Below are 26,503 nucleotides of genomic sequence, written 5' to 3'. Positions count from 1 at the left end.
AATGAGTTAGTTTTAGTTCCAGAGCATGCTTCTGATGATTCTTGGTGTGATGATGGGCTTCTGAATGAAATCTCAGATGCTGACTTAAACAGAGAACAGAAGAGGCGTTATGATCAATTTTATACAGTATCCTTGCAATCTATAAATGATATGCATATCCTTTGTCCAAAACTCTTCATAGTAAAACTTTTAGGGCTTTAAACTTGAGGATGTATCATATGGAACCCTTGACAAAAGTTTATATGGGTTATCGAGATGGTATATCTGCAGGAAAGGAAGCTTCTGCCCAAGAGGGCTTCAACATTGGGTTTAAGCAATCTGCAAGCAGTGGTTACAAATGGGGAATTGTTAGAGGCATCACAAGGTGAAAAGTGATAGTATTTACTGATCTCTTTCTGCAGAAGAATTTTGGTATCTTATTTTTCCTACATTATTTCGTAGTGCATTTGTAAACCTCCCAGATCAATTCAAAGAAAAGTTAGTTAAGAAGCTTGAAGACAGATGCACGTTTCAAAGTCTTTACAAGCCCGTTCAAGAGATTTCCACGGACGATGCTCTGAGAATGTATCACTTTCAACTACAACAAGAAAATAAACAATCTCATCAAAGATCAAAAGCGACAGTATCATCGGCAATCGAAGATTTTGACTGCAATAAGTTAGACTTCTTTTTCAAGGAGCTTATGTTACTTGTAAGTGAGTCTTCTGAAATCAAAGCAAGTGTTGATGTTGTAAAAGGAGAGGAAGAAGAATGACCTTGATGTTGAAGTACTTGGAGGGATCGTTCAAATTCACTTACGTCTGAATTTTCTGGACAGATTGTAATTTTTTGATGGCCTCAGATTGCAATGAAAAGAACTGAACCATTGCTCCATTGCAGCATAATATATTTTGAGATTTTGCTTCAGAAAAATAGGTTCCAAATTTCAGAGTATTGACTATTCTTCCACTGGAACTGTGCCGTCATTTTTGGGAACGTTGAAAGCACTCATGGTTTGATAATAATCTCCTTCCGAAATGCAATACTTTTTCATTGTGTTTGATGTTGAGCATGGCCTTTCTTTTTCCTCCTAGTTTTGCACACTGTAAATATAAGCATAAGATGCTTCTCCAACAATAACGATATAATCTGATGAGAGGTTAATCAAGTAGCACTATATTGAAATGAATGAGATACTATTTTCAAACTAATACAAACAACTCTTACACTTTTTTCTTTCCTTTTTTCTGAATAAATTTCTACTTTCAGAATGCATTTACTTCAGCTTTAAATTAACATCGTATTTCATTAATTAGATTTTTTTTTACACTAAGTTAAAGTCATATGGTTGAGTTTTTCTGATCTTTCTTATGTATTTAGCAAGTCAATTCAATAGCCATAAATTTTTGATTTGCCAAATAAATCAGCAATTACCAACTTAACTCTCTTTGACCTTTAATTAATTGTAATCTTAGATGTCTAAGCATATTACAACTATGTCATGCTCCACAATATAGTATTTGTATAAATTATAAATTATAAAATATAAGTCTCATTAAATGTATTCATGTGTATAATTCTAGATTAATTATATATTATTTTTATAATTAATTATTATTTTTGAATGTGTCGGAGAATATTAAATCATATTGTCTTAGCATCTAGTAAAATCGGAGTCAGAATATCCAATGATCTTCAAATGGTCTGATCTCCCATATGATCTTTTGTTCTCTTTAAATATCTCATGACTCTTTTAGCTACATTCCAATGATTCATTCCATGATTGCTTAAGTATCTATCTAACATTTCAACAATGTACATTATATCTTGACGCGTACAAACCTGTGCATACATTAGACTCCCTAAAGCTAATGCATAGGAAATCTTCTGCATTTCTTAAGTTTCTAGATTTTTTTTAAGGCACTAATTGAGACTGAACTTGTCTCCCTTTGTGATAGGGGTGTCTCCTGGTTTACAATCCTATATGCTAAACCTTTTGAGTACTTTATCGATATAGTTCCTTTGTAATAATCCTAGAATACCTCGCGATCTATCTCGGTGTATCTGGATTCCTAATACAAAAGGGGCATCACCAAGATCTTTCATCTCAAAATTTCTAGATAAAAATCTCTTGGTTTCGTGCAATATGTCTATATCATTAGTGGCAAGCAGAATGTCATCCATATAAAATATTAGTAAAATAAATTTGCTCCCACTGAATTTATGATACATGCAATCATCAACAACATTCATCTTAAAACCAAATGAGATAATTACTTGATGAAATTTGTGATACTACTAAAAGGATGTTTGTTTTGTTAGGATCGAAATCGGCACTAAGAGGGGGGGAGTGTGAATTAGTGCTTACGATAAAAATTACATCGATTCGAAAATTTCGTTCGATAAAATCATATTGGAAATATGTTTAACTCGAAAACGTTCATAAAAATGTAATGAGCAAGTAAAGCAGTTTGCAATAAAGGTAAAAAACAAAATATAAATACAAACTAAGTTTTATAGTGGTTCGATCATCGTGACCTGCATCCACTCCTGATTCCTCTTCACTCAAGGCCATCGGCTTTCACTATCGATCTTCTTTCAACGGAGGAAGATCAACTATCCTTTTACACCCATTTTCTCCTTTTCACCGGTTTAGGAGATAACCTTTACAACCTCACCTCTCTCTTAAACTTCATATATAATACTGAGAGCTTGAGACGAGTTTTTATAATATTACTATAGCATTTTTCTTTTCTTTAACTCACAATTGATGTGTTTACTGAGTAAGGATGAGTAGGGCTTTTTTAGGCCCCAAATGAATTCAAATTTAGGGACCAAATGATCTCATCTTGGGTTTTCGGGGTACTAGCAATACCACCGCCTGCTAGTTTGAGACTAGGTGGTACCATCGCCTAACACAGTCTGGGAGATTGTATCTGAGCAATATTATCACCTAAACTGGCAGTGTCACAGCTTGGGCCAACTATGGGTCACTAATTGGGCCTTCCACTTGGCCCAAAATAACCCCAATTCAGGCCGAGTTAACCCATAATTGAGTTGGTCTAATTACATTCTAAACAATCCAATTAGAACTAAAACTACTTCGATCTAGACAAATTATTATAAGTAAGAATTCTAAGTTATCCAACATGTCATTGGTTCATCCGATGCTTCACCCGAACCTTCGGCATATCGTCCTCTCTTATGATGTATTGCCCAATCGACATGTTGATATCCGCAACACCCGATCTCCTTAGTGCAATGTCTGATCCTTTTGGCCCGATGCTCGAACTCATGGCACGAAGCCTTCTGCTGATATGTCGACCATTCCTCCGGTCCGACATCCAATCTTCTGACATGTTCCATTTTAGCCCAACTTTTGATTCCACCGCTTTAATCAATTTATCTTTCCTGATTGAATATAGTCCTACGTCACTTAAATGTACATTAGATCGTAAACTCATTAATTGATTTCATCGTCAAAATCCAAGATTCAATATGTTTTATCTCATAGATAGATTTTATCAATTTACATATTATTTTCTTTAGGTTCTTTTGATACAAAGTATTCTGGTTGTACCATATAAATTATTTCATCAATATTTCCATTGAGAATTGTTATTTTGACATCCATCTAAAAGAGCTCCAAATCAAAATGTGTGGCTAAAGCCATAATTATTCTAAAAGAGTCATTCGTTAAAACCGGAGAGGTTTATTTAAAGTCAATCCCTTCTTTTTGAGTATAGCCCTTTGCCACAAGACGTGCATTATATCTCTCCACATTACCATTAGAATCCCCTTTGGTTTTAAAAATTCATTTACAACCAATAGGTTTCACTCCTTCTAGTAATGGGACAAGTTCTCAAACTTTATTGTCTTGTATGGACTTATACTCTTGATTCATTGCTTTAATCCACTTATCAGAATTGGAATCCTCTATGGCTTGACAGAAGTTGATTGGATCATCTTCCATCATATCACTACTTTTTTCATGTTCCCAGAGAAATACCATATAATCATATGAAATGACACTCCTCCTTACCCTAATGGATCATCACAAAGGTGCTAGCTCTTGTGGCATATGTTCTTATGGATGTTGAGTTTGATCCTCATGAATAATTTTCTTATACTATATGAGAGTTGAAATAACTATATCCTTTTGAGGTATTGAATTTACCACATCAGTGGCAACTATATAAATTGGATTAAATTGAACCAATTCTTCCTCAAACGTAAAGTCTTTAACCTTATTTCTCCCCCCAAACTCAATATCCTTGTAGCAATACTCGTCTCAAAAATATTTATTGATTTGGGATTATAAAATTTGTACCCCTTAGATCGTTCAGAATAACCAATAAAATAATTGCTTATTATTTGGGGTTCCAATTTCTTTTCGTTAGGCCTGTAAAGCCTTGTCTTAGATAGACAACCTATGAAAGTGTCTTAGACTAGGCTTTCTTCCGGTCCAAAGCTCATAAGGTGTTTTTGTAGTTGCTTTAATTGGTACTCTATAAGAATGTAAGCTATAGTTTTTATTGCTTCTCTTCAGGGTGACTCTGGCAAAGTAGATTAAAAAATCATATTTCTTACTATGTCTTTAAGTATGCAGTTTCGTCTTTCAACTACACCATTCATGTTAGGTGACCTTGGCATTTTATACAGAGGGATAATTCCACACTCCTCTAAGCATAGAGCAAATGGTCCTCGACGTTATTCACTTGAGCCGTCATTTCTGTTGTAATATTCCCCTCCACGGTTAGATCTAATGCTTTATATATATATATATATATATATTCACTGTTGAATTAGATGCGGTCATCAAATTTGTGATCAAGATCGTAGGATCATGTGATCCTACGGCCCAGATTGAGATTTGGAGCTGGACCTGACGTTTGAATCGGATACAAAGCTTGACTAGAATGGAGTTACGAGTTGACTTAGAGTCGGTCGATTCAACTTAAGCAAGTTGGGATATAAATGTTTTGAAAAAGAAATAACGTGTCACGGCCTTCTTGGTGGTGCGCGATTGTAGGCGAACCCTAGTGGAAATACCAATCTCCAGCTCCGCAAACGAGATCAGGAATCACGGCCCACGCTCTCCTCTCCTCTCCTCCCTCTCTCTCCACCATCCTAAATACTTCACTCCTCCCTCTCCCGCGCAGCCAACCCCTTATTCCCAATGACTTGATTGAAGACGGCGGGTTTCAAAGTTGGTGAGGAGGTGCCGATGAAGGAGGAGGACGAGTTTATGCTTTTAAGAAATTGCTTCCTCGAGACCTCCTCGACATTAATCTCGTTGATGAAAGGTTCTGGTTCGATTGAAGTGATATGGATTGTTGTTATTTTGGTTTGCTCTTCATGGTATTGTTCTGTTATCGAGTGATGAGGGTTTGTTCATTTTTGTTTTCATATCCTCGTTGCCAAGAAAATAGTTCTAAGACAGAGAGAGAGCGCCGACAAACATTTCAATTCGTGTCAAAACCGACGTAGACTAACTTACCAAAAATCGAAAGCTTAAAATAAATTAATTTTTTATAAATAAAATATTAATTTGATTATGTTGTTGTAAGCTCATTTACAAGATGAGTATTTGACCCTAAGGTTTTCTCCTTTGGCAAGTACCAAGAAAAATGGCGACGCACGGACGTGAGGGGATCATTAAAACGCACGGACGGACGTGAGGGGATCATTAAATCGCACGGACGTGAGGGGATCATTAAAACGCACGGACGTGAGGGGATCATTAAAACGCACGTCCGTGCGTCGCCACCAACAGCGAAATAGGAGCGGGCGAGGAACGTGAGGGGATCATTAAAACGCACGGACGTGAGGGGATCATTAAATCGCAACTACAGAGAGAAGCAGTGTAGAACGAGGAGGTCGAGGAGCAGTGACGGCCAGGACCGAAGAGCCAAGTAAGAATCCGCCATTTCCACCGTCTCTCTCTCTCACTCTCCCTGCCTCCGGGGGTGATATGGCGAGGGCGTCTCATGCTTAGTGACGCGGTTGATATCGGATTCGGGGAGTGGCCTCCGGAGCCGTCGGATCCTGGTGGGGTTGCAGCCGCCGCCGTTCTCCCTGTAGTTGCGATTTAATGATCCCCTCACGTCCGTGAGTTTTAATGATCCCCTCACGTTCCTCGCCCGCTCCTATTTCGCTGTTAGTGGCGACGCACGGACGTGCGTTTTAATGATCCCCTCACGTCCGTGCGTTTTAATGATCCCCTCACGTCCGTGCGATTTAATGATCCCCTCACGTCCGTCCGTGCGTTTTAATGATCCCCTCACGTCCGTGCGTCACCATTTTGAGCGGAGAACGCACGGACGTGAGGGGATCATTAAAACGCACGGACGTGAGGGGATCATTAAAACGCACGTCCGTGCGTCGCCACCAACAGCGAAATAGGAGCGGGCGAGGAACGTGAGGGGATCATTAAAACGCACGGACGTGAGGGGATCATTAAATCGCAACTACAGGGAGAACGGCGGCGGCTGCAACCCCACCCGGATCCGACGGCTCCGGAGGCCACTCCCCGAATCCGATATCAACCGCGTCACTAAGCATGAGACGCCCTCGCCATATCACCCCCGGAGGCAGGGAGAGTGAGAGAGAGAGACGGTGGAAATGGCGGATTCTTACTTGGCTCTTCGGTCCTGGCCGTCACTGCTCCTCGACCTCCTCGTTCTACACTGCTTCTCTCTGTAGTTGCGATTTAATGATCCCCTCACGTCCGTGCGTCGCCACCAACAGCGAAATAGGAGCGGGCGAGGAAGACGAGATCGAGAGACGGAGCTTCACTCGTCCCACCCAGTTGTCCCGCTCGTCGAAAACCCCTACCTTTGCTCCTCAGGCGATCGATCCCGTCGTCGGGCCCTGCCCCCAGGTTTGCCTCCACTCCTTTCTCCTACCCCGTTCCTATTGCGACGCATTGATATGCTCTTGTTTCTTTTGCTATGGAGCTCGTCTCGATTTCCGTTTAATTGCTCAGGGTTGTATTTGTTCTGCGTGGATTCTCGGTTCTATTTGGATTACGCCTTTTCTTCTATGTTTCTCGTGAGGTTCATCGTGGCGGATCCTCTTGGGAAATCTCAATTAGGGTTTGGATTGTGGGGGCGTGGGGCTTTAATTTGATTAATTATGTTATTTGGATTGTTGATTGCTCGAATTTGGATGGTGAATCACGGGAAGTGCCATTGTGTAACATTTATTTATGTTTTGTAGATAAGAGTTTTTGGTCCTTCCGCAGCTACTCAAGTGCTCGGCCTATTGTCAGAGCTGGAATGGAGGGCATAAATGGTATATAAACTTGGTCTTGTTTTTCATTGTTTAGCTATAAGTTGTTGTGTTGTCAAAGCTTTGGGAGTTGAGATGCATTAAAGAGAGTTTGCAATTTTGTTACAAGCATTGATTGAAAAGGCGCTAGGTGCCAAAAGGTGCTAAGGTCCAAAAACGTCCGAGGTGCTAGGCGTTCGTCTGAGTGAAGCGAGACGCTAAAATATAAAAATATATAATATAATTAATAAATATATTTATTTAAATAAAAATATATCATTTATTCTGAAACCTAATAATAATTATAAATAAAAAAAAATTAATAGTATTAAAATCAAAATAATATATTATTAATCTAATAAATAAAAATACTATTACTAGTATATAGTTAGTAGCAAGGTCTATCATACCGAAGCGTACCATCCGTACCCGGCGGTACGTACCGATCTGATAGGTTACCGGTATGCGGATCGCCCGATACCGCTACAGTGCTACAGTATGAAAAAAGTATAAAATTGTTCGGTACGCCCTGATGTACCGCCCGGTACACCGGTACCGTACCGTACCGTACCGAGCTCGGGTCGAAACGCCTGTACGGTACGGTACGACGAACCTTGGTTAGTAGCATATTGTTAATATATTGATAACAGTATACTATTGAAGTAAGAAGAGTGTGAGTAAGAGGAAGACTGAGGCTACTGACTGAGAGCAGCGGCAGCGGTAGCAACGAGAAGCGATAGTGGCAGCGGCAGCGGTAGCGGCGAGCGATGGCAACGGGAGCGGCGACAGTGGCAACGACAGTGGTAGTAACGAGTAGCGGGAGTAGGAGCGGCGAGCGGCGATAGTGGCAGCAGCAGCAGTAGTAGCGAGCAGAAGCAGCGGGAGCGGCAACAGTGTCAACGGGAGCAGGAGTGGCGAGCGACGATAGTGGCAGCGACAGTAGTAACAGCGAGTAGTGGCAGCGGGAGCGGCGATAGTGGCAGCGGTAGCAGCGAGCAGGGGGGAGCGAGAGCGGGAGCGGCGAGCGACGACAGTGGCAGCGGCAGCGAGAGCAAGAGCGACGAGCGACGATAGTGGCAGCGATAGCGGTAGCAGTGGCAGCGGCAGTGGGAGTGGAAGTGGCGAGCGGGGTTAGAGTTGGGGAAGTCGTGAGAAGAAGGCTGATATCGGTGCTTTAGTTGGTTCGATTGGACCAACTAAAGCACCGGAGATTGAACCAGACCTAAAACGCTGGTTCGGTCGCTGGGTTTAACCCGGGTGCTCGCCCGACGCCTGGGCTCGGGCGAGCGCCCAAGCGACGCGCTTCGGGCCTCCCCTCGCTTAGGAAGATGAACTTGACTTCGATATTTTCTGTTTCTATATCACTTTATTTCAATGCTTGGCAACACTGATATATCTAAGCTTGCATGCTGCTTTACTTCACTTAAGAGGTATATCTTTTAGAAAGCTTTAATCTGATTTTGGATTCCAATTTTAGGCTGCAGTACACTAGAAACTTGTTATGGACTGCTAACAATCTTGACATGTTTATGTTTTATCAATGAAATCAACCATAAAATTGCTTTTATTTTCATATACAACAGTTCTTAACTCTGAAAATAAAAAGTATGTAATGTCAGCAGTAGGTTGACATAAAGGAAAACTTGCATATACCTCCATAGTATAATAGCAAGAAATAATGTGTGAAGAATAGGGTTTCAGTTTCCTCACCTTCTTAACCATTTGCATTTGCAAACATGGGATAATAGTGATGGACTATTCAACTCTACTATGCAACTCTAACAATTGTGACTTGTCTGTATATATTGTGCAATTGTGACTTCACGCAAGATGCACAAGATGACAAAGGAGAGTTCAAGAATGAAGATATAAAGATATCTTGATGTATTTTTTTTCGAGATGATGTGGAATTTATAATTGTCTCACTTTGATATTGATTTTTGGATAAAATAAAGATTGTAATGTGAAGTTTCAAATATCAATAATTTTATCTTGAATTTATGAAAAAGTTTTGGTATGATTTTGAAATTATTAAAAATTGATAGGTAATTAATAAAATTATTATTGACAGTATAGTGACACTCAAATAATCCATTACTAATTTTTTTTATATTTTAGTGACAGGTCAAGCCATCACTAAATTATTATTATCTTTTCCATTTAATCAGTAAGAGTTAATTATATTGTCACTAAAATTGTTAGTCAATTCTTTTAGTGACAGAAGTGTTCATAACCAATTGTTGTCACAGAAATATTAATTTATCAATTTATTTATTTTTAGCGATAGAATTTAATGTTTTAGCTACAAATATAAACTATCACTAAAAACTATAATTTAATGACATATGTGTCTTTTTTTGTTACTAAAACTTTTAGCCACGAGATCTATGCTGACGGAAGCTAGTGATGGCTCATTTTGCACTAATTCTTTTAGTGACAACTTTTGTTCATGGTTAATAACTATTTTTCTTATAGTGTAGGGGGCATGTGACCTGTATGTGTGCCAATATCTCAAGGAGCAGAGGAAACCAATGGCCTCGATCGCTTCCTCGACATGGCACCACGCCACCCCCCTATTCCGATCGATTTCGATCAGCGTTGGCTTGGCTGTGCCGACGACCAATCGGGCAACGCTTCTCAACTTTAATCCATGGACCAAAGAGGTCCAGCTCTAAGTGAGAAGACCCAACCTCCCTTAGGGTAATAGAGCCATCTAAATCGGAAGGGGGTTGCTCCACACCCTTTTGGGGGTCGGCCTTGTGAGAAGAGTCCAGAAAAACAAGGGAGGAAGTCAAAGAAGTCATCGAAACTAGAGGGCAAATCCACTTTATGACCCACACAACTATACTTGAAACACACCAAAGGTAAATTCTCATATGAAACAGTTTGGAAAATTCCTTTCTTTAGGTGACCCAGTCATACTGCTTATGGGGTTTTGAAAGATCGATTTCTATACTAACCTTACATATCGACCCCTTTCAAACGAGAAAGAACATTCATCATTCTTTAGGGGACGACCTAGGAGAGAACCAAGATTAATAACACATTCTGTTCCAGTACTCCAAAGGAAGATTGACGAACTACACCTAGATAGGGACAGATGAGATCCTCTCTGTGAGAGGCTGGAAATTAGCTTTCTTGGGCATCAGATACAAAACCTCCCCTCGAATGGTCCATGGTCCCTCGGTGAGGATGCGAACAACCTCCGCTTTAGAAAAAAATTGAAAGCAAATAAAAACCTTAAGCCAAATTGATCACTTGGGACACCAAAGAACATTTCCATTAGTGAGAAACCACATATTTCAGGAAATCCAAAGTCGAAGTCGGAGGAAATGATTGATCAATCTAGATATTCAAGGTTTTTGCCATTCATGAGGAGTTTTTTCGTCAAATTCGATGAAATCCTTAGAAGCATCATAGATCCGGTTAAACAAAGAAGAAGATAGTAGTGAACTTGCATCTGGCCCATATGAAGGACCAATTAACATCAATGCCTAAGAGATGCTCTTTCCAGTGAAAGGGCCATCCAATTGGCTCTTCTTGGAAGGCGGAGGGGCATTGGAAGGATCCCGATGGAGTGGCCCATTTTTCTTGGTACTTGCCAAAGGAGAAAACCTTAGGGGTCTGGCTTGGCATCACTCTAGGAACCCTAACTGAAGGGATCGACACCACAGAAGAAGATGATGACACCCTAGGGAGGGGAACAACAATGGATGCAAGGAGAGAGCCAAGTAGGGGATGTGAAGCCAGTAGTTGGGGGCGGGGGGGGGTGGGGAAGGGTGTGGTTGGGTCGCATCAAAGGTGGAATTAAGGAGGGAGAAGGCAATGGGGTTGTCCTTATCGCCTTAGAAACCCAGAGCTTCTCTCTCTAAGGAAAGAAGAGAGTTCCCTACTCTCTCACAAATTTATTTAATGCATTACAATCGACCATATCTTGTTCAGAACTTCACGGTTAGCCCCCAATTCCCTTCTCGCACTTTTCTAGTTCGAAAACCCTAAAGAAGATGCAGTGCAAGATTCTTTTCCGCCATCAATCTGGTCCTCATGATTAATCTAGGACTATGTGTTTTTGCTGCTTATCGATCCGATTGATGTGATTCTCCCGATAAGCTCTAACTCTGATGGCTGCCCTCCCTCCGCAAGCGGACAACTTCTAGATCACCCTTGTTCTTTCCCTCAGTGAGCTTTTTTTTTCCTCATAAATTTGATACTTTTGGTCATATTTTTATATGAAAAAGGTTTACTTGGTGGAATTGGTGGCACCTGCTATTTCTATTCTTCTGTTTCTCTTTGGAACAAATTGATTTATTTGTAGGACATGCTTAGATCATCACAAGAGGATGAAGGTAAAAAGTTTGCTATGAGGTTTGTTACCAATACTAGATATTTGCAAAGTTTTTAGCATTGTGGTGAGGCACTGCGGTTATATCTCTGAGACTTATGTGATGGTATATTTAATTTTGAAGTGTTCAATATTGGTTGGCATGTAGGACGAGCAACAACAAATTACTTTCATAGTGGAGGAATAGAAAGAGAAAAGTGAAAGATAATAACTAAAAATAATAAGCAAATGTATAACTATCCAATTGGCTCAAAGATAACACTCCTAGGATAGAAGTCTTGCACCTCCGCATGCCTCACAAGGTGGGAAAGGAAAAAAACTTGATTCATGGATCCTTTTTTTATTCATACATTACAATGTTATAGCCCATTTTTATATGCTCAAGTATAAGAATAAAAAGAAAATTACAGAAATTTAAAAAATTACAATCGCATCAAATCAAATATATGATATCTTGTTCTTCGTTTCTGATTTGATTTGAGAAATAGTCTTCCTCTCTTCATGATATTTTTGATTGATAATCTTTCATCTTTATAGAGATGAATCTTTAAGATATTCAATCAAGATTTGTAATTTTCAATAATATGATTTCTTTTTTGTTGTATTTTTTCTTTCTTTTTCTCCTCGTTGAGTAGATATTTTCATGTTATTACATATGTAAAATATCTCTAAACAAATTAAATTTATTTTATTAATAAATTAATTTAATTGCTCATGCATCATATTGTTTTACTGTTTCTTTTTCATTTCTGCTATTGAGCGAGCATGCACATGTGGAGATTTTGGAATCGAATGAATTGTTCCTTTAAAGTCAGAGACGATTGAATTTGATTGGCCTAGATGCATGCATAGCAATTCATGTGCAGAGTATAGTTTCATCAAAACTAAAATTTTAATTTCATTCTTCCTCAAATTAGTGACTATATTATGGATATATTAGATGACATTTTGGTCTCTTTGGTGTTTATGTAGCATTTACATGATGCCTTTTGTGGAAGTTGTATGATATACTGCCATGGTTGTTTTGACCAAATACAAAGTTTAATATGCTAATGAGTTAGTTTTAGTTCCAGAGCATGCTTCTGATGATTCTTGGTGTGATGATGGGCTTCTGAATGAAATCTCAGATGCTGACTTAAACAGAGAACAGAAGAGGCGTTATGATCAATTTTATACAGTATCCTTGCAATCTATAAATGATATGCATATCCTTTGTCCAAAACTCTTCATAGTAAAACTTTTAGGGCTTTAAACTTGAGGATGTATCATATGGAACCCTTGACAAAAGTTTATATGGGTTATCGAGATGGTATATCTGCAGGAAAGGAAGCTTCTGCCCAAGAGGGCTTCAACATTGGGTTTAAGCAATCTGCAAGCAGTGGTTACAAATGGGGAATTGTTAGAGGCATCACAAGGTGAAAAGTGATAGTATTTACTGATCTCTTTCTGCAGAAGAATTTTGGTATCTTATTTTTCCTACATTATTTCGTAGTGCATTTGTAAACCTCCCAGATCAATTCAAAGAAAAGTTAGTTAAGAAGCTTGAAGACAGATGCACGTTTCAAAGTCTTTACAAGCCCGTTCAAGAGATTTCCACGGACGATGCTCTGAGAATGTATCACTTTCAACTACAACAAGAAAATAAACAATCTCATCAAAGATCAAAAGCGACAGTATCATCGGCAATCGAAGATTTTGACTGCAATAAGTTAGACTTCTTTTTCAAGGAGCTTATGTTACTTGTAAGTGAGTCTTCTGAAATCAAAGCAAGTGTTGATGTTGTAAAAGGAGAGGAAGAAGAATGACCTTGATGTTGAAGTACTTGGAGGGATCGTTCAAATTCACTTACGTCTGAATTTTCTGGACAGATTGTAATTTTTTGATGGCCTCAGATTGCAATGAAAAGAACTGAACCATTGCTCCATTGCAGCATAATATATTTTGAGATTTTGCTTCAGAAAAATAGGTTCCAAATTTCAGAGTATTGACTATTCTTCCACTGGAACTGTGCCGTCATTTTTGGGAACGTTGAAAGCACTCATGGTTTGATAATAATCTCCTTCCGAAATGCAATACTTTTTCATTGTGTTTGATGTTGAGCATGGCCTTTCTTTTTCCTCCTAGTTTTGCACACTGTAAATATAAGCATAAGATGCTTCTCCAACAATAACGATAGAATCTGATGAGAGGTTAATCAAGTAGCACTATATTGAAATGAATGAGATACTATTTTCAAACTAATACAAACAACTCTTACACTTTTTTCTTTCCTTTTTTCTGAATAAATTTCTACTTTCAGAATGCATTTACTTCAGCTTTAAATTAACATCGTATTTCATTAATTAGATTTTTTTTTACACTAAGTTAAAGTCATATGGTTGAGTTTTTCTGATCTTTCTTATGTATTTAGCAAGTCAATTCAATAGCCATAAATTTTTGATTTGCCAAATAAATCAGCAATTACCAACTTAACTCTCTTTGACCTTTAATTAATTGTAATCTTAGATGTCTAAGCATATTACAACTATGTCATGCTCCACAATATAGTATTTGTATAAATTATAAATTATAAAATATAAGTCTCATTAAATGTATTCATGTGTATAATTCTAGATTAATTATATATTATTTTTATAATTAATTATTATTTTTGAATGTGTCGGAGAATATTAAATCATATTGTCTTAGCATCTAGTAAAATCGGAGTCAGAATATCCAATGATCTTCAAATGGTCTGATCTCCCATATGATCTTTTGTTCTCTTTAAATATCTCATGACTCTTTTAGCTACATTCCAATGATTCATTCCATGATTGCTTAAGTATCTATCTAACATTCCAACAATGTACATTATATCTTGACGCGTACAAACCTGTGCATACATTAGACTCCCTAAAGCTAATGCATAGGAAATCTTCTGCATTTCTTAAGTTTCCAGATTTTTTTTAAGGCACTAATTGAGACTGAACTTGTCTCCCTTTGTGATAGGGGTGTCTCCTGGTTTACAATCCTATATGCTAAACCTTTTGAGTACTTTATCGATATAGTTCCTTTGTAATAATCCTAGAATACCTCGCGATCTATCTCGGTGTATCTGGATTCCTAATACAAAAGGGGCATCACCAAGATCTTTCATCTCAAAATTTCTAGATAAAAATCTCTTGGTTTCGTGCAATATGTCTATATCATTAGTGGCAAGCAGAATGTCATCCATATAAAATATTAGTAAAATAAATTTGCTCCCACTGAATTTATGATACATGCAATCATCAACAACATTCATCTTAAAACCAAATGAGATAATTACTTGATGAAATTTGTGATACTACTAAAAGGATGTTTGTTTTGTTAGGATCGAAATCGGCACTAAGAGGGGGGGAGTGTGAATTAGTGCTTACGATAAAAATTACATCGATTCGAAAATTTCGTTCGATAAAATCATATTGGAAATATGTTTAACTCGAAAACGTTCATAAAAATGTAATGAGCAAGTAAAGCAGTTTGCAATAAAGGTAAAAAACAAAATATAAATACAAACTAAGTTTTATAGTGGTTCGATCATCGTGACCTGCATCCACTCCTGATTCCTCTTCACTCAAGGCCATCGGCTTTCACTATCGATCTTCTTTCAACGGAGGAAGATCAACTATCCTTTTACACCCATTTTCTCCTTTTCACCGGTTTAGGAGATAACCTTTACAACCTCACCTCTCTCTTAAACTTCATATATAATACTGAGAGCTTGAGACGAGTTTTTATAATATTACTATAGCATTTTTCTTTTCTTTAACTCACAATTGATGTGTTTACTGAGTAAGGATGAGTAGGGCTTTTTTAGGCCCCAAATGAATTCAAATTTAGGGACCAAATGATCTCATCTTGGGTTTTCGGGGTACTAGCAATACCACCGCCTGCTAGTTTGAGACTAGGTGGTACCATCGCCTAACACAGTCTGGGAGATTGTATCTGAGCAATATTATCACCTAAACTGGCAGTGTCACAGCTTGGGCCAACTATGGGTCACTAATTGGGCCTTCCACTTGGCCCAAAATAACCCCAATTCAGGCCGAGTTAACCCATAATTGAGTTGGTCTAATTACATTCTAAACAATCCAATTAGAACTAAAACTACTTCGATCTAGACAAATTATTATAAGTAAGAATTCTAAGTTATCCAACATGTCATTGGTTCATCCGATGCTTCACCCGAACCTTCGGCATATCGTCCTCTCTTATGATGTATTGCCCAATCGACATGTTGATATCCGCAACACCCGATCTCCTTAGTGCAATGTCTGATCCTTTTGGCCCGATGCTCGAACTCATGGCACGAAGCCTTCTGCTGATATGTCGACCATTCCTCCGGTCCGACATCCAATCTTCTAACATGTTCCATTTTAGCCCAACTTTTGATTCCACCGCTTTAATCAATTTATCTTTCCTGATTGAATATAGTCCTACGTCACTTAAATGTACATTAGATCGTAAACTCATTAATTGATTTCATCGTCAAAATCCAAGATTCAATATGTTTTATCTCATAGATAGATTTTATCAATTTACATATTATTTTCTTTAGGTTCTTTTGATACAAAGTATTCTGGTTGTACCATATAAATTATTTCATCAATATTTCCATTGAGAATTGTTATTTTGACATCCATCTAAAAGAGCTCCAAATCAAAATGTGTGGCTAAAGCCATAATTATTCTAAAAGAGTCATTCGTTAAAACCGGAGAGGTTTATTTAAAGTCAATCCCTTCTTTTTGAGTATAGCCCTTTGCCACAAGACGTGCATTATATCTCTCCACATTACCATTAGAATCCCCTTTGGTTTTAAAAATTCATTTACAACCAATAGGTTTCACTCCTTCTAGTAATGGGACAAGTTCTCAAACTTTATTGTCTTGTATGGACTTATACTCTTGATTCATTGCTTTAATCCACTTATCAGAATTGGAATCCTCTATGGCTTGACAGAAGTTGATTGGATCATCTTCCATCATATCACTACTTTTTTCATGTTCCCAGAGAAATACCATATAATCATATGAAATGACACTCCTCCTTACCCTAATGGATCATCACAAAGGTGCTAGCTCTTGTGGCATATGTTCTTATGGATGTTGAGTTTGATCCTCATGAATAATTTTCTTATACTATATGAGAGTTGAAATAACTATATCCTTTTGAGGTATTGAATTTACCACATCAGTGGCAACTATATAAATTGGATTAAATTGAACCAATTCTTCCTCAAACGTAAAGTCTTTAACCTTATTTCTCCCCCCAAACTCAATATCCTTGTAGCAATACTCGTCTCAAAAATATTTATTGATTTGGGATTATAAAATTTGTACCCCTTAGATCGTTCAGAATAACCAATAAAATAATTGCTTATTGTTTGGGGTTCCAATTTCTTTTCGTTAGGCCTGTAAAGCCTTGTCTTAGATAGACAACCTATGAAAGTGTCTTAGACTAGGCTTTCTTCCGGTCCAAAGCTCATAAGGTGTTTTTGTAGTTGCTTTAATTGGTACTCTATAAGAATGTAAGCTATAGTTTTTATTGCTTCTCTTCAGGGTGACTCTGGTAAAGTAGATTAAAAAATCATATTTCTTACTATGTCTTTAAGTATGCAGTTTCGTCTTTCAACTACACCATTCATGTTAGGTGACCTTGGCATTTTATACAGAGGGATAATTCCACACTCCTCTAAGCATAGAGCAAATGGTCCTCGACGTTATTCACTTGAGCCGTCATTTCTGTTGTAATATTCCCCTCCACGGTTAGATCTAATGCTTTATATATATATATTCACTGTTGAATTAGATGCGGTCATCAAATTTGTGATCAAGATCGTAGGATCATGTGATCCTACGGCCCAGATTGAGATTTGGAGCTGGACCTGACGTTTGAATCGGATACAAAGCTTGACTAGAATGGAGTTACGAGTTGACTTAGAGTCGGTCGATTCAACTTAAGCAAGTTGGGATATAAATGTTTTGAAAAAGAAATAACGTGTCACGGCCTTCTTGGTGGTGCACGATTGTAGGCGAACCCTAGTGGAAATACCAATCTCCAGCTCCGCAAACGAGATCAGGAATCACGGCCCACGCTCTCCTCTCCTCTCCTCCCTCTCTCTCCACCATCCTAAATACTTCACTCCTCCCTCTCCCGCGCAGCCAACCCCTTATTCCCAATGACTTGATTGAAGACGGCGGGTTTCAAAGTTGGTGAGGAGGTGCCGATGAAGGAGGAGGACGAGTTTATGCTTTTAAGAAATTGCTTCCTCGAGACCTCCTCGACATTAATCTCGTTGATGAAAGGTTCTGGTTCGATTCAAGTGATATGGATTGTTGTTATTTTGGTTTGCTCTTCATGGTATTGTTCTGTTATCGAGTGATGAGGGTTTGTTCATTTTTGTTTTCATATTCTCGTTGCCAAGAAAATAGTTATAAGACAGAGAGAGAGCGCCGACAAACATTTCAATTCGTGTCAAAACCGACGTAGACTAACTTACCAAAAATCGAAAGCTTAAAATAAATTAATTTTTTATAAATAAAATATTAATTTGATTATGTTGTTGTAAGCTCATTTACAAGATGAGTATTTGACCCTAAGGTTTTCTCCTTTGGCAAGTACCAAGAAAAATGGCGACGCACGGACGTGAGGGGATCATTAAAACGCACGGACGGACGTGAGGGGATCATTAAATCGCACGGACGTGAGGGGATCATTAAAACGCACGGACGTGAGGGGATCATTAAAACGCACGTCCGTGCGTCGCCACCAACAGCGAAATAGGAGCGGGCGAGGAACGTGAGGGGATCATTAAAACGCACGGACGTGAGGGGATCATTAAATCGCAACTACAGAGAGAAGCAGTGTAGAACGAGGAGGTCGAGGAGCAGTGACGGCCAGGACCGAAGAGCCAAGTAAGAATCCGCCATTTCCACCGTCTCTCTCTCTCACTCTCCCTGCCTCCGGGGGTGATATGGCGAGGGCGTCTCATGCTTAGTGACGCGGTTGATATCGGATTCGGGGAGTGGCCTCCGGAGCCGTCGGATCCGGGTGGGGTTGCAGCCGCCGCCGTTCTCCCTGTAGTTGCGATTTAATGATCCCCTCACGTCCGTGCGTTTTAATGATCCCCTCACGTTCCTCGCCCGCTCCTATTTCGCTGTTGGTGGCGACGCACGGACGTGCGTTTTAATGATCCCCTCACGTCCGTGCGTTTTAATGATCCCCTCACGTCCGTGCGATTTAATGATCCCCTCACGTCCGTCCGTGCGTTTTAATGATCCCCTCACGTCCGTGCGTCGCCATTTTGAGCGGAGAACGCACGGACGTGAGGGGATCATTAAAACGCACGGACGTGAGGGGATCATTAAAACGCACGTCCGTGCGTCGCCACCAACAGCGAAATAGGAGCGGGCGAGGAACGTGAGGGGATCATTAAAACGCACGGACGTGAGGGGATCATTAAATTGCAACTACAGGGAGAACGGCGGCGACTGCAACCCCACCCGGATCCGACGGCTCCGGAGGCCACTCCCCGAATCCGATATCAATCGCGTCACTAAGCATGAGACGCCCTCGCCATATCACCCCCGGAGGCAGGGAGAGTGAGAGAGAGAGACGGTGGAAATGGCGGATTCTTACTTGGCTCTTCGGTCCTGGCCGTCACTGCTCCTCGACCTCCTCGTTCTACACTGCTTCTCTCTGTAGTTGCGATTTAATGATCCCCTCACGTCCGTGCGTCGCCACCAACAGCGAAATAGGAGCGGGCGAGGAAGACGAGATCGAGAGACGGAGCTTCACTCGTCCCACCCAGTTGTCCCGCTCGTCGAAAACCCCTACCTTTGCTCCTCAGGCGATCGATCCCGTCGTCGGGCCCTGCCCCCAGGTTTGCCTCCACTCCTTTCTCCTACCCCGTTCCTATTGCGACGCATTGATATGCTCTTGTTTCTTTTGCTATGGAGCTCGTCTCGATTTCCGTTTAATTGCTCAGGGTTGTATTTGTTCTGCGTGGATTCTCGGTTCTATTTGGATTACGCCTTTTCTTCTATGTTTCTCGTGAGGTTCATCGTGGCGGATCCTCTTGGGAAATCTCAATTAGGGTTTGGATTGTGGGGGCGTGGGGCTTTAATTTGATTAATTATGTTATTTGGATTGTTGATTGCTCGAATTTGGATGGTGAATCACGGGAAGTGCCATTGTGTAACATTTATTTATGTTTTGTAGATAAGAGTTTTTGGTCCTTCCGCAGCTACTCAAGTGCTCGGCCTATTGTCAGAGCTGGAATGGAGGGCATAAATGGTATATAAACTTGGTCTTGTTTTTCATTGTTTAGCTATAAGTTGTTCTCAACTTGTTGTCAAAGCTTTGGGAGTTGAGATGCATTAAAGAGAGTTTGCAATTTTGTTACAAGCATTGATTGAAAAGGCGCTAGGTGCCAAAAGGTGCTTAGGTCCAAAAACGTCCGAGGTGCTAGGCGTTCGTCTGAGTGAAGCGAGACGCTAAAATATAAAAATATATAATATAATTAATAAATATATTTATTTAAATAAAAATATATCATTTATTCTGAAACCTAATAATAATTTTAAATAAATAAAAATTAATAGTATTAAAATCAAAATAATATATTATTAATCTAATAAATAAAAATACTATTACTAGTATATAGTTAGTAGCAAGGTCTATCATACCGAAGCGTACCATCCGTACCCGGCGGTACGTACCGATCCGATAGGTTACCGGTATGCGGATCGCCCGATACCGCTACAGTGCTACAGTATGAAAAAAGTATAAAATTGTTCGGTACGCCCTGATGTACCGCCCGGTACACCGGTACCGTACCGTACCGTACCGAGCTCGGGTCGAAACGCCTGTACGGTACGGTACGACGAACCTTGGTTAGTAGCATATTGTTAATATATTGATAACAGTATACTATTGAAGTAAGAAGAGTGTGAGTAAGAGGAAGACTGAGGCTACTGACTGAGAGCAGCGGCAGCGGTAGCAACGAGAAGCGATAGTGGCAGCGGCAGCGGTAGCAGCGAGCGATGGCAACGGGAGCGGCGACAGTGGCAACGACAGTGGTAGTAACGAGTAGCGGGAGTAGGAGCGGCGAGCGGCGATAGTGGCAGCAGCAGCAGTAGTAGCGAGCAGAGGCAGCGGGAGCGGCAACAGTGTCAACGGGAGCAGGAGTGGCGAGCGACGATAGTGGCAGCGACAGTAGTAACAGCGAGTAGTGGCAGCGGGAGCGGCGATAGTGGCAGCGGTAGCAGCGAGCAGGGGGGAGCGAGAGCGGGAGCGGCGAGCGACGACAGTGGCAGCGGCAGCGAGAGCAAGAGCGACGAGCGACGATAGTGGCAGCGATAGCGGTAGCAGTGGCAGCGGCAGTGGGAGTGGAAGTGGCGAGCGGGGTTAGAGTTGGGGAAGTCGTGAGAAGAAGGCTGATATCGGTGCTTTAGTTGGTTCGATTGGACCAACTAAAGCACCGGAGATTGAACCAGACCTAAAACGCTGGTTCGGTCGCTGGGTTTAACCCGGGTGCTCGCCCGACGCCTGGGCTCGGGCGAGCGCCCAAGCGACGCGCTTCGGGCCTCCCCTCGCTTAGGAAGATGAACTTGACTTCGATATTTTCTGTTTCTATATCACTTTATTTCAATGCTTGGCAACACTGATATATCTAAGCTTGCATGCTGCTTTACTTCACTTAAGAGGTATATCTTTTAGAAAGCTTTAATCTGATTTTGGATTCCAATTTTAGGCTGCAGTACACTAGAAACTTGTTATGGACTGCTAACAATCTTGACATGTTTATGTTTTATCAATGAAATCAACCATAAAATTGCTTTTATTTTCATATACAACAGTTCTTAACTCTGAAAATAAAAAGTATGTAATGTCAGCAGTAGGTTGACATAAAGGAAAACTTGCATATACCTCCATAGTATAATAGCAAGAAATAATGTGTGAAGAATAGGGTTTCAGTTTCCTCACCTTCTTAACCATTTGCATTTGCAAACATGGGATAATAGTGATGGACTATTCAACTCTACTATGCAACTCTAACAATTGTGACTTGTCTGTATATATTGTGCAATTGTGACTTCACGCAAGATGCACAAGATGACACAGGAGAGTTCAAGAATGAAGATATAAAGATATCTTGATGTATTTTTTTTCGAGATGATGTGAAATTTATAATTGTCTCACTTTGATATTGATTTTTGGATAAAATAAAGATTGTAATGTGAAGTTTCAAATATCAATAATTTTATCTTGAATTTATGAAAAAGTTTTGGTATGATTTTGAAATTATTAAAAATTGATAGGTAATTAATAAAATTATTATTGACAGTATAGTGACACTCAAATAATCCATTACTAATTTTTTTTATATTTTAGTGACAGGTCAAGCCATCACTAAATTATTATTATCTTTTCCATTTAATCAGTAAGAGTTAATTATATTGTCACTAAAATTGTTAGTCAATTCTTTTAGTGACAGAAGTGTTCATAACCAATTGTTGTCACAGAAATATTAATTTATCAATTTATTTATTTTTAGCGATAGAATTTAATGTTTTAGCTACAAATATAAACTATCACTAAAAACTATAATTTAATGACATATGTGTCTTTTTTTGTTACTAAAACTTTTAGCCACGAGATCTATGCTGACGGAAGCTAGTGATGGCTCATTTTGCACTAATTCTTTTAGTGACAACTTTTGTTCATGGTTAATAACTATTTTTCTTATAGTGTAGGGGGCATGTGACCTGTATGTGTGCCAATATCTCAAGGAGCAGAGGAAACCAATGGCCTCGATCGCTTCCTCGACATGGCACCACGCCACCCCCCTATTCCGATCGATTTCGATCAGCGTTGGCTTGGCTGTGCCGACGACCAATCGGGCAACGCTTCTCAACTTTAATCCATGGACCAAAGAGGTCCAGCTCTAAGTGAGAAGACCCAACCTCCCTTAGGGTAATAGAGCCATCTAAATCGGAAGGGGGTTGCTCCACACCCTTTTGGGGGTCGGCCTTGTGAGAAGAGTCCAGAAAAACAAGGGAGGAAGTCAAAGAAGTCATCGAAACTAGAGGGCAAATCCACTTTATGACCCACACAACTATACTTGAAACACACCAAAGGTAAATTCTCATATGAAACAGTTTGGAAAATTCCTTTCTTTAGGTGACCCAGTCATACTGCTTATGGGGTTTTGAAAGATCGATTTCTATACTAACCTTACATATCGACCCCTTTCAAACGAGAAAGAACATTCATCATTCTTTAGGGGACGACCTAGGAGAGAACCAAGATTAATAACACATTCTGTTCCAGTACTCCAAAGGAAGATTGACGAACTACACCTAGATAGGGACAGATGAGATCCTCTCTGTGAGAGGCTGGAAATTAGCTTTCTTGGGCATCAGATACAAAACCTCCCCTCGAATGGTCCATGGTCCCTCGGTGAGGATGCGAACAACCTCCGCTTTAGAAAAAAATTGAAAGCAAATAAAAACCTTAAGCCAAATTGATCACTTGGGACACCAAAGAACATTTCCATTAGTGAGAAACCACATATTTCAGGAAATCCAAAGTCGAAGTCGGAGGAAATGATTGATCAAACTAGATATTCAAGGTTTTTGCCATTCATGAGGAGTTTTTTCGTCAAATTCGATGAAATCCTTAGAAGCATCATAGATCCGGTTAAACAAAGAAGAAGATAGTAGTGAACTTGCATCTGGCCCATATGAAGGACCAATTAACATCAATGCCTAAGAGATGCTCTTTCCAGTGAAAGGGCCATCCAATTGGCTCTTCTTGGAAGGCGGAGGGGCATTGGAAGGATCCCGATGGAGTGGCCCATTTTTCTTGGTACTTGCCAAAGGAGAAAACCTTAGGGGTCTGGCTTGGCATCACTCTAGGAACCCTAACTGAAGGGATCGACACCACAGAAGAAGATGATGACACCCTAGGGAGGGGAACAACAATGGATGCAAGGAGAGAGCCAAGTAGGGGATGTGAAGCCAGTAGTTGGGGGCGGGGGGGGGTGGGGAAGGGTGTGGTTGGGTCGCATCAAAGGTGGAATTAAGGAGGGAGAAGGCAATGGGGTTGTCCTTATCGCCTTAGAAACCCAGAGCTTCTCTCTCTAAGGAAAGAAGAGAGTTCCCTACTCTCTCACAAATTTATTTAATGCATTACAATCGACCATATCTTGTTCAGAACTTCACGGTTAGCCCCCAATTCCCTTCTCGCACTTTTCTAGTTCGAAAACCCTAAAGAAGATGCAGTGCAAGATTCTTTTCCGCCATCAATCTGGTCCTCATGATTAATCTAGGACTATGTGTTTTTGCTGCTTATCGATCCGATTGATGTGATTCTCCCGATAAGCTCTAACTCTGATGGCTGCCCTCCCTCCGCAAGCGGACAACTTCTAGATCACCCTTGTTCTTTCCCTCAGTGAGCTTTTTTTTTCCTCATAAATTTGATACTTTTGGTCATATTTTTATATGAAAAAGGTTTACTTGGTGGAATTGGTGGCACCTGCTATTTCTATTCTTCTGTTTCTCTTTGGAACAAATTGATTTATTTGTAGGACATGCTTAGATCATCACAAGAGGATGAAGGTAAAAAGTTTGCTATGAGGTTTGTTACCAATACTAGATATTTGCAAAGTTTTTAGCATTGTGGTGAGGCACTGCGGTTATATCTCTGAGACTTATGTGATGGTATATTTAATTTTGAAGTGTTCAATATTGGTTGGCATGTAGGACGAGCAACAACAAATTACTTTCATAGTGGAGGAATAGAAAGAGAAAAGTGAAAGATAATAACTAAAAATAATAAGCAAATGTATAACTATCCAATTGGCTCAAAGATAACACTCCTAGGATAGAAGTCTTGCACCTCCGCATGCCTCACAAGGTGGGAAAGGAAAAAAACTTGATTCATGGATCCTTTTTTTATTCATACATTACAATGTTATAGCCCATTTTTATATGCTCAAGTATAAGAATAAAAAGAAAATTACAGAAATTTAAAAAATTACAATCGCATCAAATCAAATATATGATATCTTGTTCTTCGTTTCTGATTTGATTTGAGAAATAGTCTTCCTCTCTTCATGATATTTTTGATTGATAATCTTTCATCTTTATAGAGATGAATCTTTAAGATATTCAATCAAGATTTGTAATTTTCAATAATATGATTTCTTTTTTGTTGTATTTTTTCTTTCTTTTTCTCCTCGTTGAGTAGATATTTTCATGTTATTACATATGTAAAATATCTCTAAACAAATTAAATTTATTTTATTAATAAATTAATTTAATTGCTCATGCATCATATTGTTTTACTGTTTCTTTTTCATTTCTGCTATTGAGCGAGCATGCACATGTGGAGATTTTGGAATCGAATGAATTGTTCCTTTAAAGTCAGAGACGATTGAATTTGATTGGCCTAGATGCATGCATAGCAATTCATGTGCAGAGTATAGTTTCATCAAAACTAAAATTTTAATTTCATTCTTCCTCAAATTAGTGACTATATTATGGATATATTAGATGACATTTTGGTCTCTTTGGTGTTTATGTAGCATTTACATGATGCCTTTTGTGGAAGTTGTATGATATACTGCCATGGTTGTTTTGACCAAATACAAAGTTTAATATGCTAATGAGTTAGTTTTAGTTCCAGAGCATGCTTCTGATGATTCTTGGTGTGATGATGGGCTTCTGAATGAAATCTCAGATGCTGACTTAAACAGAGAACAGAAGAGGCGTTATGATCAATTTTATACAGTATCCTTGCAATCTATAAATGATATGCATATCCTTTGTCCAAAACTCTTCATAGTAAAACTTTTAGGGCTTTAAACTTGAGGATGTATCATATGGAACCCTTGACAAAAGTTTATATGGGTTATCGAGATGGTATATCTGCAGGAAAGGAAGCTTCTGCCCAAGAGGGCTTCAACATTGGGTTTAAGCAATCTGCAAGCAGTGGTTACAAATGGGGAATTGTTAGAGGCATCACAAGGTGAAAAGTGATAGTATTTACTGATCTCTTTCTGCAGAAGAATTTTGGTATCTTATTTTTCCTACATTATTTCGTAGTGCATTTGTAAACCTCCCAGATCAATTCAAAGAAAAGTTAGTTAAGAAGCTTGAAGACAGATGCACGTTTCAAAGTCTTTACAAGCCCGTTCAAGAGATTTCCACGGACGATGCTCTGAGAATGTATCACTTTCAACTACAACAAGAAAATAAACAATCTCATCAAAGATCAAAAGCGACAGTATCATCGGCAATCGAAGATTTTGACTGCAATAAGTTAGACTTCTTTTTCAAGGAGCTTATGTTACTTGTAAGTGAGTCTTCTGAAATCAAAGCAAGTGTTGATGTTGTAAAAGGAGAGGAAGAAGAATGACCTTGATGTTGAAGTACTTGGAGGGATCGTTCAAATTCACTTACGTCTGAATTTTCTGGACAGATTGTAATTTTTTGATGGCCTCAGATTGCAATGAAAAGAACTGAACCATTGCTCCATTGCAGCATAATATATTTTGAGATTTTGCTTCAGAAAAATAGGTTCCAAATTTCAGAGTATTGACTATTCTTCCACTGGAACTGTGCCGTCATTTTTGGGAACGTTGAAAGCACTCATGGTTTGATAATAATCTCCTTCCGAAATGCAATACTTTTTCATTGTGTTTGATGTTGAGCATGGCCTTTCTTTTTCCTCCTAGTTTTGCACACTGTAAATATAAGCATAAGATGCTTCTCCAACAATAACGATAGAATCTGATGAGAGGTTAATCAAGTAGCACTATATTGAAATGAATGAGATACTATTTTCAAACTAATACAAACAACTCTTACACTTTTTTCTTTC

General features: G+C 39.3%; 3 long non-coding RNA genes across 3 annotated transcripts; all 3 read left to right on the top strand.

Annotated features, from left to right (window-relative positions):
• Positions 1–237: 237 nt before the first annotated feature.
• Positions 238–873, top strand: LOC135611766 (uncharacterized). The gene is made up of 2 exons (XR_010486652.1): positions 238–364; positions 442–873. It is a non-coding gene; the product is annotated as an uncharacterized LOC135611766 (long non-coding RNA).
• An 11,978-nt stretch (positions 874–12,851) lies between these two features.
• On the top strand, positions 12,852–13,517 carry LOC135611764 (uncharacterized). The gene is made up of 2 exons (XR_010486651.1): positions 12,852–13,008; positions 13,086–13,517. It is a non-coding gene; the product is annotated as an uncharacterized LOC135611764 (long non-coding RNA).
• Positions 13,518–25,491: 11,974 nt separating this feature from the next.
• On the top strand, positions 25,492–26,157 carry LOC135611763 (uncharacterized). The gene is made up of 2 exons (XR_010486650.1): positions 25,492–25,648; positions 25,726–26,157. It is a non-coding gene; the product is annotated as an uncharacterized LOC135611763 (long non-coding RNA).
• The last annotated feature ends 346 nt before the right edge of the window (positions 26,158–26,503 follow it).

The sequence above is a fragment of the Musa acuminata genome, chromosome BXJ2-5, assembly GCF_036884655.1.
Source record: "Musa acuminata AAA Group cultivar baxijiao chromosome BXJ2-5, Cavendish_Baxijiao_AAA, whole genome shotgun sequence".
In the NCBI taxonomy this organism is placed as follows: domain Eukaryota; kingdom Viridiplantae; phylum Streptophyta; class Magnoliopsida; order Zingiberales; family Musaceae; genus Musa; species Musa acuminata.
Note: the sequence above shows the minus strand (reverse complement) of the source record. Positions and strands in the feature narration are given on the sequence as shown.